A 12579-nucleotide genomic window follows, 5' to 3' on the forward strand; every position below is an offset into this window, starting at 1 on the left:
TTTGAAATTCAAGCAATGACCAGATCATAGAGAGGATATGTGGATGTCACCATCCAAACCCTTCCCACCTACTGACACAATGTAATCTGATGTCAGTTCAAAATTCTACTAATAGTTGGGCAAACCAAGGCATTACTCACCCAAATGGGAGGTGGAGCAAGGTGTCCAAGGAGAAACATGTGGTGTGAGTGGACCAAATAGTGAAAAGCAGCATGGATGGTTCAATTTCAAAAGTTTCTTTGGTTATGGAAAATAGATTGCTTTCTAAAAGCCAACATAACTAATTCTCAAGATCTCCCCAGTCTTACTGAAAGCTAACTGACAACCACCAAAACACATGGAGACAAAGCAGAATCAGTAATTCATCTACTTATTGGAATTGAAAAAATATTGAGGAACTTTTAAAAATACCGAGGCCTGGACCTTCCCCATACCAATTCAAACTGAATTTCTGGGGATGAAACTCAGACACTTGTATTTCTTTACAACTCTACTGATCTGAGTATTGTCAGTGGTCAAAAACCACTGTGCTAAATGGGTTATCTGGAAATGCTAACTAGCACTGTGCCAAAAAAAGGTCTGAGGGTCTTTTGTGCTTTTTTATTTTTAAGAAACGACACTGTATTAGTTATCTATGGCTGAGTAACAAATTATCCCTGAATTTAGCAGCTTAACCAACTCTTATTATCTCTCTTGGTCAGGAATCTGGGTGCAGCAGGGCTCAGGGCTCCTCACAAGCCTGTGTTCATGGTGTCAGCAGAGGCTGCGGTCATTGCCAGGTTTGACAGGAAGAGCTCGCAGTCAAGCTCACGCATGTGGTTATGGGAGGATTCAGTTCCTCACCAGCAGTTGGCCAGAAGCCCTCCTTAGTTCCCCTGCCTGTCTATACGGCAGCTCACAGCATGGCAACTGCTTCCATTAAAGTGAGAAAGAGAGGGTGAGCAAGATGGAAGCCAGACTCCTTCTGTAACCTAGTCTTGGCAGTGACCTCCCATCACTTTTGCCATGTTTTATTCATCCAAAGCATGTTATTAGGTCTAGCCCAAACTCAATAGGAAGAAGTAATACAAGGACATGGATCCGGGAAGTGGGTATCATTGGGAGCCATCTCAGAAGCTGCCTACCACAGACATTTAATGATGCTTGGCTAAAAAATTAACCTACTGTAAAGAATCCCAACCAGACTGTCTTAGAGTTAGGGATACTCATTGGTTTCCTTCTGAAACTGATCCAACCCGCTTTGACAGAGACGAACTAAAAGTAAACTGGCAGGTGCAGGTCAAATGATAAATCTATATTTGGTTTCATCAGTAGTTTTATCTAACTATAGGTACATTCATTTAAGGCTATTTGTCAAAGCAGGTCAGCCTGCATAATTCTAGCCTTCACGTGACCTTATGAATTAGGTCAACGTGCTTTTCAAAGATTAAAAGTGCTCCTCTTTCTTTTCCCAAACATTTCCAGTTATGCGAGTTCACAGAAAACAGGTCAGTTTAGGATTTAACATAAAATTTGTTTTTAGTGAAGAGCATGTAACAGTAAGTCTAAAGGTACGATACTCCCCCCACCCCCGCAAATAGGTGTTAAGGTACTGACTTAATGCTGATGAAAGACAACAACTTATGTTTACCTCTTATTTTGGAGGGAGAAGCCAGTGTATTTAATGACACTGAATACTGGTCTTATTAACCAAAATTTAAGCCTTCCTCAAACAGCCTATAAATACAAAAGGATTCATTTTTCTTTGGACAGTTTACCATTTAATGCCATGATAGCAAGATGAAATTGCTTAAAAATACTTAGCAAACTATACAAAGTATTTAAAGCAAACAGAAATCTTTGTTAAGGCACAAATGACTTTGCATCCTTGAACATGAAGTTGACAGCACATTTACACAAAATCCTGAACTTTTATATTCCAACTACAAAATACCATCTCTCCCAAATAAGTTAGTTTTTAATATAGAAAGTGCTAGCCTTCCAGATTAAGAGTACTGCCTTTGTGATAGCATGTTTTTCCTTGAACCAGTTTCTAAATATTTGTTCAAATATTAGTAGCTTATAAAGCCTCATGCAATTTTTAGAAGGGTATGATCATAACACAAGGTTATAAAAGATGTAATTGTGCTTTAAGTACATTACGTATGGGCAGGAGTGACTTATGAATGATCTATTGTAATTTGCTTTTACAATGATTAAACAGCACCTTTGAGGGCAAATCTGCCCTTTCCTTCAGCTGAGGTGGCGATTCTTAGCGACATGATTATACTCACTAAGACTGGGACAATAAAGCCATGATCAGCTACTATCACTCACCAAAACCAATTCTGTCAGACACTCCGACTTACGGCAAACCTGAGGACTGAAGCTAGCGGCAGGGGCTGTTGAAGCTCCATCGCCCTTTAGACGTTCGTTCCCTGAGCCTCTCAGTTTTCATAGTCTAGACATGCTTATTTGGGGCTTCGGTTTGAATTTATTAACCTCACTGAAAAGATGGCTCAGATGGCTGCCAAACTGAGAGATGGGTTGAAAACAAATGGGACACCTAAAAATCTGGTCAGTTTTCCTTTCACAATAATGAGTTAACAATTCTCAAATAACCTTTCATGTATTCTAGCCTTGAGCAAATGAATAAATGTACTGAGGATAATGGCAACCAGTTTTCTTTCTGTTGAGGGAGCTACTGAGGTGGAAAAAGGAAAACTAGAAAGTAGTGATAGTCTAGAATTGAAGGTATCAGTATGAACTTGTGGCTTTCAACAGGTATAGAAGTGCTTACAGATGTCTGTAAATGACTCTGCCTGCCGACAGGGCCTATCAGCAACGACACACCAGCAGCAATGAGCAAATGTAGCACTCAGCTCTCGGTTCCTGAATATCATCCTCCACAAAGACAAAGCAGGGCTCCTTGAAAATATGCCTGATTCTAGGGCTGAGGCAGAGACAGTACAAGATGAACTTGGAACATGTGGTTGTGCCAAAAAGTAATAAAGGGCACAAAGAATGATGAGGACACGACACAGTAGGGCTCCTAACACACACAGGACATATTCTGGGGCTCCTGTCGGTCAAATCTGGGATAATTAAAACATCTGCATAATTATAGTAACAGATTTTAATGTTAACTAAGAACCATAGGTCTATCTGTTATAAATAAATAAATAGGGAAGAAGGGAAAACACTTATTAGAATGTCAGCTAAAAAGTATAGGTAGAATGATGATGGAGTTAGAAAACAGGCCACTCACTCGGACAGGGACAGGGAGAAGCGGCAGGTTTAAGTGTCCAATGGTGAAGCGTTCAGTCTCTGCAGGGCCCAGCTACATTCCAAGAGCTGTTTCTCAATGGGCATACGATTATCTGCTGATGGCACAGTGGCTCTGGAACCCAGGGCCCTGTGTTATGATTCTCCCTCTGGACTTGCCATAAATTCCACACTGCATCTTTTCCCACCATTGACACCCCTACAGCCTGCTGAATCATATGGTCCAAGTGTCAGTCAGGGATGCTTGCCCTAAGGCCTAGAACTGTTGCAGAGAGCCCTTTCCTGCTCTGGGCCCCATTCAAAACTGGCAGCCTTCCATGTCACTTGGTAACTTAGTATATAAGTGAGACCACTACTCCTCATTTAGAATGTGTTGTCTCCAGAAGCAAGAGAGGCCTACGTAGTGCTCTTCTACCTTCTTTGTGATAGGGGCTGCAAGAGGCAGCAATTTGTCTTTCACTTTGGAGGGGATATCCTGGCACACCCCTGACCAGTGGATTGCTAGCAACTTTACTGCTGTGGTTAGTTCCTGAATCTTCATAGTGTTTACCTCCCATCCTCTGGGGTGCATGTATCTTAGCAAGGCCTTCAGCATACGAGCCACCTCTTGCTCATCCGTCCATTCAGCATGATGTTGTCAATAAAATGGACCAGTGTGGTGTTCTAAGGTATACTTAGGTGGCACATATTTCTTCATATTATATTATGACTGAGGATGGGAAAGTTAACATAGCCCTGAGGCAAAACTCATTCTAAATCAATACTGTTGACTGTTCTTCACGAATGCCAACTGTTTGATACTCTTTTCAGGTTGAAATGGAGAAACCCCACCCCACATTGCCAAATCAATGACATGCCACAGATCTGAGGCTGTATTAAACTGTTCTAGCAGCGAGTCCCACACAGAACCGCAGCTGCGAGCCAGGGTATTGTTACCTGGTGTAGTTGCAATAGTCATACACCGAGATCCATCCGGTTTGAGGACAGATAGCGAATTTTAAACACTGGATTAGGACCAGCATCCCTATGTCATTTAGGTTGCACTAATCTAATTATTTCCGCAAGATACAACATTGTGTCTGATTTACTATCTTGGCAGGAGTGGGTGAGGGTGGGGGCAGTTTCAGAGGGTTCCATTTGGCAATCTCTGCTATGGTAGCTCCTACTCCACACCGGACACCTGATGTGGCAGTTCCTTCAACTGCCACATAAATTCCAATTATGCCCTTTGGGACTAGGAATGACCACCAGGTGGGCCCAGGAACCCAGTGGGCCCACTGTGAGATGAACTTGAGCCAGAACACCTGGTGTGGGAGGCTCCCATTCTAACAGGAAGGTCGTGATATTGTTTCAGATCTCCAGATATCGACGATTCAGATTGTGAGACCAAGAGATACCTTTGAGATCAAAATACCTGATCCCTGCCCCCACTGCCCCCCTTTCTTCAATGTACAGTCACTCAAATAGATGGTAATAAAGTCCTGAAAATTCCTAGGCCTGGGAACTAAGCAAGGGATCATGACTTTTTATTGTGGTGACTACCCTCAGCCCCCTGTCCCTTTATTCTTGCTTTTTATGGTAGTAGCTGTTAATCAGCACCCTGGTGGACTGCCCATCAATTTTGCCCCAGGGAGACTATACTCTATTAGCTGTCTCCACAACTCCTTGTAGGTCAAGCTACTTTGGCTGTAAGAATGACCTTGCCAGTCATTGTGGTAATTGTGGCCTTCTAGCTTCTGGTAGTGAAGCAACACCACCTGGCCTCTATTACTACAGGGCTCTGTTACTCCCATGGATGTCAGTGAGCCAGCTTTGAGGTTGCTTCTCCTACCTCCATCCCTGGCCTGCAGAGAAGAGACACCACCCAACCTCTTAGTGATACCTCTCTCACTAGTGCTTTCCTGATGGCATTGGGAGAACAGTGTATCAGTATGTCCTCTGGGCCTTCTCATGAAGCATAATCCTTTGATGTGTCTTCTGGTCTCATCTCATGTATCTATTTCAGCATGCTCATTTCCCTCAGCTCTTTTTTAAAAGAATATATTTACTGAGCCCTGGCTGGTGTGGCTCAGTGGATTGAGTGGCAGCCTGTGAACCAAAGGGTTGCAGGTTTGATTCCCAGTCAGGGCGTGTGTTGGGGTTGCCAGCCAGGTTCCCAGTAGGGGGCGTGTGAGAGGCAACCACACATTGATGTTTCTCTCCTTCTTTCTCTTCTCTGAAAATAAATAAATAAAATCTTTAAAAAAAGAATAATTTATTGACTTTAGAGGGGGAGGTGAGAGAGAGAGACAGTCAGACATCGACTGGCGGCCTCCCATACCCATCTTAACCGGGGATTGAACCCCTGACCTAGGCATGTGCCCAGACTGGGAATCAAACCCCCAACCTCTTGGTGTACACAGCAATGCTCCAACTAACTGAGCCACACTGGCCAGGGCTCCCTCAGCTCTTTATCCTTTCCTCTCAGTCTGCCATAACAACTCATTTTACTTTTATTATAATTTTATTTTTTGATTAGTTTGCATTTGACATTATTTTGTATTGGTTTCAGGTGTACAGCACAGCAGAGACATTCATATAGGTTACGGTGTTCCCTCCGATGATTCCAAGTGCCCACTTGGCAACATTGCTACAGTTGGCACTTGGCAACATAGTTACTAGAATATTGCTAACTATATTCTCTACGCTTTATCTTACATCCCAAGACTATTTTGTAAGTACCAAATCAGTACTACTTAATCCCATCACCTTATTTCACCTGCCCCAACACCCTTCCCCTCTTGCCTCTGTCAGTTTGTTCTCTGTATGTCTCAATTTTGTTTATTTTGTCCCTTAGATTCCATGTGTAAGTGATATTATATGGTATTTGTTCTCTGTCTGGCTTACTTCACTTAGCATAATACTCTCTAGGTCCATCCATACCATTGAAAATGGTAAGATTTCATCCTTTGTTATGGCTGAGTCACATTCCATTGTACCACCACTTTTTATCCACTCATGTACTGACGGGCACTTAGGCTGCTTCCAAATCTTGGCTATTGTAAATAACACTGCAATGAATATATGAGTGCATATATTCTTTCCAATTAGTATTTAGGGTTTCTTTGGCTATATTCCCAGAAGTGGAATTGCTGGGTCATAGGGCAGCTCCATTTTTAATTTTTTGAGGAGACTCCATACTGTTTTCTACAGCGGCCACACCAATCTGCATTCCCACCAACGGTGCACGAGGCTTCCCTTTTCTCCACATCCTCACCAACCCTTGTTTGATTTATTGATGACAGCCATTCTGAGAGGAGAGAGGTGATATGTCATTGTGGTTTTAATTTGCATTTCTCTGATGATTAATGACAATGCGCACCTTTTCATACATCTATTGGTCATCTGTATGTCCTATCTGGAGAAGTGTCTATTCACAGACATTTTTCACTTTGCTGAGATTGGCTGTTTCTTCCCTCAGGTTCTAAAAGCCAACCCACTAGCAAGTTTCCCCCCACCATTAGGGCCTGTTTTAATCCATTTGGGCTGCTATACCACAATGCCATAGACTGGGTGGCTTAAACAACAAATTTTTATTTCTGACAGCTCTGGAGGCTGGGAAGTCAAAGATAGAGGAACTGGCAGACTTGGTGCCTCGTGAGGGCCCACTTCCTGGTTGAGACTTTCTCCTGTGCTTCACAAGGTGGAAGGGACAAGAAAGCTCTCTTTTATAGGCATAATCCCATTAGTAAGAGCTCCACTCTTATGAATTAATCTCCTCCCAAAGGCCCCACTTCCAAACACCATCACATTGGGGATTAGGTTTCAACATATTAATTTGGGGGAAACACATTTAGTCCACAGAAAGATTCCTCTGTGTCTGAGAAAGTACCCCCAAGTTACTGAATTCTTATTCATCCAATCTCATGTCCTGGCCTTCTTGAACACCTTTATTATCCAATCCTAGATGTGCAAAGCCTTTTTAGTTTAATGCAGTTCCACTTGTTTATTTTTTTGTTTTCCTTACTAAGAAGATATATCAGAAAAAATACTGCTACGAGTAATGTCTGAAATTTTTCTGCCTATGTTTTCTTCTAGGATATTTATGGTTCCAGGTCTAACATTTAAGACTTTGATCCATTCTGAATCTATTCTTGTGTGTGGTGTAAGAAGGTGGTCTAGTTTCATTTTTCTGCATGTATCTGTCCAATTTTCCCAACACCATTTGTTGAATGAACTATCTTTAGCTTATTGTATGTGTTTGCTTCTTCTGTCAAATATTAATTGACTATAAAGGTGTGGGTTAATTCTGGGCTCTCTATTCTGTTCCATTGATCTATGTGTCCGTTTTTATGTCAATAACATGCTATTTTGATTCCTGTGAAATTATAGTGTAGTTTGATAATTAGTATGATTCCTCCAACTTTGTTCTTCTTTCTTAGGATTGCTGTTGCTATTCAGGGCCTTTCGTAGCTCCCTATAAATTTTTGAAATATTTGGTCTAGTTTTATAAAGTACGCCATTGATCTCCTGATAGGAATTGCACTGAATCTATAGGTTGCTTTGGGTAGTATGGACATTTTAATGATGTTAATTCTCACTACCCACGAACACAGTATGTACTTACACTTATTTGTATTTTAAATTTCTTTCTTCAGTGTCATATAATTTTCTGAGTACAGGTCTTTTATATCTTGGTTAGATTTATTCCTAGGTATTTTACTCTTTTTGAAGCAATTGTGAATGGGATTGTTTTCTTAATTTCCATTTCTGATAGTTCATTATTGTATGTAAAAAGAACTGATTTCTGGATATTAATTTTGTATCCTGGCATTTTACTGAATTCATTGATCAGTTCTAGTAGTTTCTTGGTGGAATCTTTAGGGTTATGTACAATATCATGTCATCTACAACCATCAACAAAATAAAAAGACAACACATATGGTAAAATGTTAACATCCAAAATTCATAAAGAACTCATTAAAGTCAACACCAAAAAAAATCCAATTAAAAAGTGGGCAAAGGACTAAATAGACACTTCTGCAAAGAAGACATACATTAGAGAAATGCAAATCAAAACCACGAAATTCCACCTCACACCTGTCAGAATGGCTATCATCAATAAATCAACAAACAAGTGCTGGTGAGGATGTGGAGAAAGGGGAACCCTTTTGCACTGTTGGCGGGATGCAGATTGGTGCAGCCACTGTGGAAAGCAGTATAGAGTCTCCTCAAAAAATTAAAAATGGGACTGCTTTATGACTGGGCACTTCCACTTCTGAGAATTTATCCAAAGATACCCAAAACACTAATTCAAAAGAATTTAAGCATCCCTATGTTCATTGCAGTGTTATTTACAATAGCCAAGATTTTGAAGCCGGCCAAGTGACCATCAGTATATGAATGGATAAAGCAACCATGGTACATTTACATAATGGAATTTTACTTGGCCATAAAAATGAAGAAAATTTTACCCTTGCAACAGCATGGATGGACCTGGAAAACATTATGCTAAGTGAAATAAGCCAGCCAGAGAAAGATAATACCAATGATTTCACTCATATGTGGAATCCAGTGAACTAGACTAACAAGGAAAATAGAGACAGACTCATAGATGGAGAGCAGGCTGACAGCTCTGGGGTGGGGAGAGGTTAGGGGGTGGAGGGATTGAGCAAAAAAGAAAAAGGATTTATGGACATGGACAACTGTGGTGACAGCAGTGGGGACAGGGTTGGGAGGAGGTGGGAGGAGGTGGAAGGGGGTTTAAGTGGGATAAATGGTAATTGAAAAAATACAATACTAAATGTAAAAAAAATCCAGTTCTAGGAGTGTTCCCCTGGTTCCTGTCAGATGCCAGTTAAACGTCCCAAAATTTTAGGGGACTAGTCTCCTTTGCTGGGATTTAACCCAGTTATTGGCTTGGTTATTGGTTAGTTATTGGCTCAGTAGCCAGAAAAGGAGAGGGGCAGCAGAGGGAAGGACAGCTATTGCCTTGTGCGCAAGAAGCTTCTGTAGCACCTTCCAACACAGCAAACAAGCTAGTTTTCACTAGAGAAGGGCTACCTCTGCAAGCCCTAAGGGCCCAGATGGACATCCATCCAGATGACATCATCCCATGTTTTGGATCCTGGGTTTCCCCACCTTCACATGAACAGACCTGCCTTGCCTAAGCCTTCAATGCTCTAATGTCTCTGGAGCTCTGTGACTCCAACGAGTGAGCTCTTCAGCTGATGGTTCAACCGAGTCTGTCCTTCCGCTATAGGTGATGAAGATGTGTTTATAAGCTACCACAGAGGCTCTTTGCTCTCACACTTAGCTATCAATTGCTTATTACTAGCTCTGTAACTCATTTTTCTACTGTAGTGCTTCAATACAAATTCGTAGTAGTCATCCATCTCTGTTGTCATTGTAGGTATAATTCCTCTCAAGTTTTTGAAATACCTGCATCCTCACTCCTACCACAGCTCTCCTCCAGTGGGACACTCACCCAGGTCAGTGCTGGAGAATTAACCTGCAGCCTTAGCCAGGGGCCGATGAGTACCCCACCTGCCAGCCAAGGGGCATCTTCCGGTTGGGTAATGGATGAGCCTGTCCCAAATCCCAATTTTACCATCCTCAAAGCAAAGATGGGGTGATTTTTATTACAGGAAATATTTGTAAGAGAAAATGGGGAAAAAGCTGGGCAAGACTAGGTGGACTGTCACACCATGATGGAAGTCCGACTACAAGTGAGAGAGAGGGGCACAGGGCTGGGGGGAAGTGCCCCAGATTGCCACGAAGCTTATGGAAGGCTTGGAAAGGCAATGGAGGGAGTCTCTTGAGCCCAAGTTGGCCATCAGGGGAGTCTTGTGTCTCCCGGAAACAGGCCTGTCTTGGTATGCCTGTCACGTTTAGTCACTGAGCTGTGAAAGCAGCAAGGCCTTGGCACAGATAGTGATGGACTTCAGAGCACAGCAGCTGGGACCCTTGGTCAGTTAAGCTCCTTGTTGTGTGGGTCTGTGAGGTGCATTCTCAGCTACTTCGTCATCTAGCAAGAGGTAGAGCTGGAATCCAAACCAGGTACTTTGATTCCAGAGACTATTCTACAACCACTGCACTAAGAACGCATCTCTTAGAGCTGCAGAGGTCTGATATAAACGGTCCTCTATCACATGGAAGATTTATATGGCAGGTTGGGTCAGGCTGGCAAGGATCATTAGGCTCCTCTAAGGACTTTGTACTTCATTCTATGGACAATGAAGTGGGGTAGAGGGGCACGTCACAGATTAATGTATGTGAATATGTTCCATATACACTGCATACACACCTGAATAATTTATAGACCCATATACAATGTTCGTTTCCTGTGGTATAAAAGGGTTTAGCAGACTTGCAAACAGCTGCAACAGTGATTGCAGGACTGCATATATGGTGAGGTGCATCACTCTGCACATATGGTAAGATGGTCAAAGGGTGCTGACAAAGTATTCATACCATTTAGGATACAAACATTTGAAAAAGACAGACTAAGACATGTTCATTTTTCATCACTCTTTATAAAAATCTTACTACTGTGTAAGGCAACCAAAAATTCACTTAATATTTACTAATTTATTACCAGCATTGAAAAATACTATATTTTCTGCTATTTTTATTCAGAAGTACTCTTTCCACTTACGCTGTGTGTCAAACAGGCATTTAGAGGCTAAATGAGGAAGTTAACTACTATTAATAACATAATCCCCTGGGAATCAGAGTAGACTCCTAACAATCAACTTACAAATGAATTTTATAGAATACAATCTTTTATTAAAAGGAGGCTACATGTGTATTCATTAACTAGTTAGTGTTGCAAAAAACAGGTATTATTAACTCTATTTTATAGACATGGGAACTTAGGCACATAAATATTTATGATTTCTTTGGTCCTCATAATGAGATCAAATATAAACCTGGAACTAGAGATTAAATCAAGATTCTTATACACCGATAGTCATTAATACAAGTCTACAAATGCAGTACAGTTCTACAACAAAATATGAAAACCTAGGGATGAAAAGAATCGCCAGAGAATACTGGCCCAACTTTCTGTATGAAGGCAGACGTTATTATCTGCTACTGTAGAGAATGGAAAATTCTTAAATCAAGGTCAAATTTAAATATTAAGGAAAACTCAAAATTCAATTCCTCCAGAAACTCATCATATGGAGTACTATTATTTATTATACTTCAAGAGGACATATATGAATCAGAATAGTTTCTGGATTTCAGATGGTTTCACTTCCTAACTTAACCCACTTCTGGGTATTCCTCATCTGAAAGGATATATGCACCAATATGTTCACTGCAGCATTATTTGAAACAGCCAAATATGGAAGCAACCTAAGTGTCCATCAGTAGATGAGTGGATTAAAAAGTGGTCGTACATATGTATCACAGGTGGCAAACACAAGCCCCTCTGGCTGAATCTGCCCCTCCACCTTGTTTCTACCCAGTGGCAGCGCCGAGCTCTCACTTAACTGTTAAGGAGTAGTTAACATTCATACAGTCCTAAAATTACATTCAGCCCTTTGAAGGCAACCACGACACTGATGTGGCCCCTGGTGAAAATGAGTCTGACACCCCTGAATATATAATGGAATATTACTCAGCCATAAAAAAGAGTGAAATCTTACCATTTGCAACAACGTGAATGGACTCAGAGGGTATTATGCTGAGTGAAGTAAATCAGACAAAAAAGGACAAATGCCAATACAATTCCGCAAAACAACAAAACAGAAACAAACTCATAGATACAGAGAACAAATCGATGGTTGTCAGATGGAGGGGGACTGGAAGGATGGGTGAAAAAGGTAAAGGTAAAAGGGATTAAGTACAATTTGCCAGTTATAAAAGTGGTCATAAGGATGTAAAGTACAGCATAGGGAATATAGTCAATAATACTGTAATTAACTACGTATGGTGCCAGATGAGTACTCATTAGGGTGATCACCGCAGAAGGTATATAAATGTTATATACCTGGAACTAGTATAATATTGTGTGTCAACTGTAACTGAAATATAAATTTAAAAATTAAATTAAAACTTAAAAAAGAGGTTTCTAAAACTTTTTCTTTTCAGAATCACATTCTAACCTACCTTAAATGAGATTTTATATAAAAGGGCACTGTATCACACAAAGGACCATGTTCTTGAAAATGCAGCAAATACGATTAACATGTTATATATGGTTACGTCCAATAGCTTGCTTAGATGAAGGTGAAGGTGTCAAATTAAAATCTACTTAGCGAAGGTGAAGCTGCTGGGGGCTGTTTCTGCAATACATACTGCTTTTACTCTGAAGAATTCTTATACAAT

The sequence above is a fragment of the Desmodus rotundus genome, chromosome 1 (assembly GCF_022682495.2).
Source record: "Desmodus rotundus isolate HL8 chromosome 1, HLdesRot8A.1, whole genome shotgun sequence".
Lineage (NCBI taxonomy): Eukaryota > Metazoa > Chordata > Mammalia > Chiroptera > Phyllostomidae > Desmodus > Desmodus rotundus.